This window comes from Acipenser ruthenus, chromosome 40 (assembly GCF_902713425.1).
Source record: "Acipenser ruthenus chromosome 40, fAciRut3.2 maternal haplotype, whole genome shotgun sequence".
In the NCBI taxonomy this organism is placed as follows: Eukaryota; Metazoa; Chordata; class Actinopteri; order Acipenseriformes; family Acipenseridae; genus Acipenser; species Acipenser ruthenus.
The window spans coordinates 2,757,085-2,761,287 of NC_081228.1; positions in this window are offsets into that span (position 1 = coordinate 2,757,085).

Consider the following 4,203-nt stretch of genomic DNA (forward strand, 5'->3'; position numbering starts at 1 on the left):
AGAGACCGTTTGGAATCTGTCCGCTGCTACAGTAGGGGTGTGCTGTTCATCTGATTGCATTGGGGCTGGGTGCAGGTGGGGTGTGAGGGGGGGGGGGTTACTCGATCGGAAACAAAGAAAGAGCTTCAGGGGCGCAGAAGTAGCATTCAAAGAAGTGTTTGCAAACGGTACTGGTGTGGACAGACCTGTCAAGTTAATGCAATACAATAAATAACACTGAATTAAAAATTCAAACGCATACATGCATGCATACATTTACAACGCAGAGGCTGCTGCGCGTCTGTTATTACGTGTGTTGTACAAAACTATTTGTTTTACCAACAGTTACCACTTTTGATATAGAGAAGTTACTCACATCAATTCTGTTTTTAATTAACATACACACGATGCATTGCCATCATTTAAAAAACAAAAACAAATAAATAAATCAATAATAAAATACCCCACCCATAAACCGCATCAAATACGAACAGCCTATTAATAATAAAATGATATCACTGACTGTGACAAGAAGACCAGTATGCTGGATTTCAGAAGCGAATGACGACGACTCTTGAGATGATAAACTTTGAAAAGGTCAAATTCTTATGTTCTGACTCTGGCAGAAATATTATAATAGCGTACAAACCAAAAGAACGCGCTGGCTGGGAGGCCAGCCCGAAACTTCTTTTTTTTCTCCAAATACAGAAAGTCTATTATTTTATTAATAACTATAAATTGTAAGTTTATATTTAGTTGTTTATTTGATTTTTCTGTAACATTCCTCACCTGTCTCCTCTCAAACCACCAACTACCAGGAATCACATACAGCTGTGCCATGCTGTGCGTATCGATCATTAGAAAGCTTCTATTTCCTGTGTGGACAGTATGTTTTTGAGAGCTCATACAACAATCTAATGAGAGATACACACACATCATGGCATATTGACAGTTTATCGACATGGAACTAAACTTCAGCACACGGTTAATTGCATATTCATGAAATACATATTTTATGTAAGTTACCAGGCTTTTATTGTTGTGTTTTCTTGTTTTTTAAGTGTGGTGGTAGAATTCAGTTTTTCAGCACCTCAGCTGATTGGAAGATAACCAGCCCATTCATTTCACAGGTGTAGGGTTAATTACAGTACAATGAACACACACACACACACACACACACACACACACACACACACACCTGCCAGCCTGTTAAGAGCCAGCAGCTGTTTGGGGTTGCATTGATTCCTCGAACCCAGATTCAGTTTGGCGTGTGAACTCCACACGTTTGTTTTTGCGGATTCCAAAGATTCAATTCAAAATGATGGATGCCTTGTGCATGAAAACGTAGTAAATAACACAGGTGGCACGGACCTGATGTTACCAGAAAGTGGCGAGCTAGAGAGAAAGACTTATACAATATTTAACCGGCAGCAGCAGGCAGAGGAACGGCTCGGTTTCAAGGAGGTCCCGGGAGACGCATTATCGACGGGACAGAGTCCCACCATGCGCTTACACTCACATACCGACACCTATTAGACAGTGTAGACACCGCGATTTATATGTTGTGTCTTTTAACGAGACAGCACGGGCAAGTGAGGGCCCATTATGGGGTAAATGGTTGCCACAACCTTAACCATTTCCGTGCTAAAGGGTGGCATTGTCTGAAAAATAAAACTGTTTAATAACGGTAAACAACAAACTAGACGGAAAGCACTTTGTAAAAAAAAAACAACATGTTTAACTTTGTTAGATTCAGTAAACGCATTGTAGAACCCTGGGAAATCCTGTTTTATTTCATGAGCTTGAAAGTCGTGCTGTGCCTAAGATGGACCCACCTCTTTACTGTTCTCAAATGAAGCAGTGCAACAGCTGTAAACTTGTGCTGCTGCTGCTGCTGTTTTTGCAGACCAGCTGGGAAACCAACAAGAGGCCCTCAGACTGATAGTGTTTCCTGGGCCTCGCCTGCAGCTCGGTGCTCTGCAGTTGCTGGGGTTTGTGTCACTGTCTTGTCACCATCCCATTCAGCTGGGTGGCTGTATGAGTGGGAGAGGGATGTCAGTTCAGCTGTCTGTCTCATCTCCTGCGATTCTCCAAGCTTTAGTGGTGGATTCAATCTCTTTACGCCTCTCGCGCTTTCCCCCAGCTCTACAGCGTTACATTAAAACAAAGCTGGAGGGTGAGCTATGGCTCAGCGACACCTGAGACAGCACCATTTCGTATCTTATACCTAACGGGGCCAAACTGGGCTGTGCAGAAGCAGGTCATTGAAAGATGTGTGCTGGAGACAAACTGTTTGGAACAATGGCAGCTGTTTACCATCGCTTTTCTCTTATTGTGTAACTAATAAAAGGGTTACTGACAGTTTGTTTGCATATACTCAATCCCACAATCCAGCTTGACCTTTGTTACTGCACTAGTTCCTGGTCAGCTATACTTGACAGTAGTACACTGGAACACAGCCATCTTTAACTGCTCCTCGCCCAGACCGTCCAGCTGATCTCTACCTGGGAAAAGGCAGTGGAAACCATGCACTGTAGCTCAGCATGCTCTGAATGCAGCCCCTGAGTCACCTTGTGAATGTGCCTTGTCAATGGAGATGGAAAGCAGGCTGGGGGAGTTATTAGATTGCCTGTCTATTCAGGAAGACTTAAAGAGATTACCCCAGACTAGCTGTTCCGGTAATACCTTGAAAGTCAGATCCACTGGGGAATTCAAACAGCAGGAGACATCATCACACAGCAGGGAGACACTGCTCTTAAAGGTGTACCGTCTCAAAGTCACGCTCAGTTTTACATCAAACATAAAGGCGCAGATTCTGAGAGACAACAAGGGGAGGCTACGGTTGGGTTTCCCAGGACCCCCACTCCCAGTCTCCCATCCTTCAATCCCAGCCAGCGCTTACAGGGTGAGTTATAACAAAGGCCAGGAGGGACATGAGGCTGCTGGAATCCACACAGCGTACCTCCATGAGTGACAGCTGCTGTCTGTTTCAAACCAGTCTGTACTGGATCCCCCCTTCCACACCCAACAATTCACCATCTCTTTCCTTCCAAACACTTGAAATGAGTCACTTACTCACTGATTCAATCCATTCTGGTTTCACTGCATAATGGAACATTGTATAGGGTGCTGGACAGTATACGCTGACATCCACTCCGCAAGAGGTAAGAGAGGCTACTGATGAGCATGATGAAAATAAGCTTATATCACACAGAACCCGATACTATACATGCCTTAAATACAGTTAAATAAGCAGAATTAAACAGCATAGTTCATTTTAATGTGTTGTAATGTCAATCTTTCTGGTACAAAGACATTTCAGATGGCTGTATCCCTTCAATATCAGGGTTAATGGATGTAGCCCTGTTTATTATAATCAGTAATTAAAGTAGGCCGTTGAGAATTGTGATTATCTGCACTCGGAATCCTTGCCTCTATGGAATTCTCCCCCCCCCCCTCACTATCTGTCCATCTCTCTCTCTCTCTCCCCTTGTTAAACAGACTCTAAACAAACGCTGCCCCCCCCCCCCCCCCCATCTGCTCACTCACCGGCTCTCTGTCTTGCATTGTCAGTGGAGCGCAAACACAGGACTGCAGGAGCAGGGAGAGGGAGATAGGGCACCTGACAGCTACGATTTATAGACACTTTGCAATCAACCCGGGAGGACAAATCTCTTTCTAATGTGTGGGCTGGCAGGGGAGAGGCAGTGTGCTGCTCACACAATAGCACTCATTTCCTTCCCTCCTTTTTTAAACAGGTAATTAGAGCATGCTGTCAGAGCACAAGCAAGGAGCTTGGTCCCTGTTTCTTTGTGTGCAGTTCTGTCTGTGTGTGCATGCGTGCGCGTTTTCTATTTACACTGCAGATGCAGCTCCAAACTCCAATCAACACCACACACACATGCCGGCTCGCAGTCTATCAGCTCAAAGATTTCAAAGCAAACCATAATCCCTCAAATTCACAAGCAGTTGCTGGGAGGTCCAGATTCACATTCAAATACAATTCCTAGGTGTGTTTACTACAATCCACATCTGGGATACAGAGAATAAGAGTTCATTTCCACTTGAGGGGCACTGAATAGCAATCCGATAGTGACTACAAGGGAGAGGAGGCAGTTGAGCCCGCCTCTCCTGCCTGTCGCAGGACTCCACTTTGGGGGCGATGCTGGACGTGGGCAGCGATTCCTGCTGGCACCAGCAGGGCTACTGGCAGGCAGTGAGGAG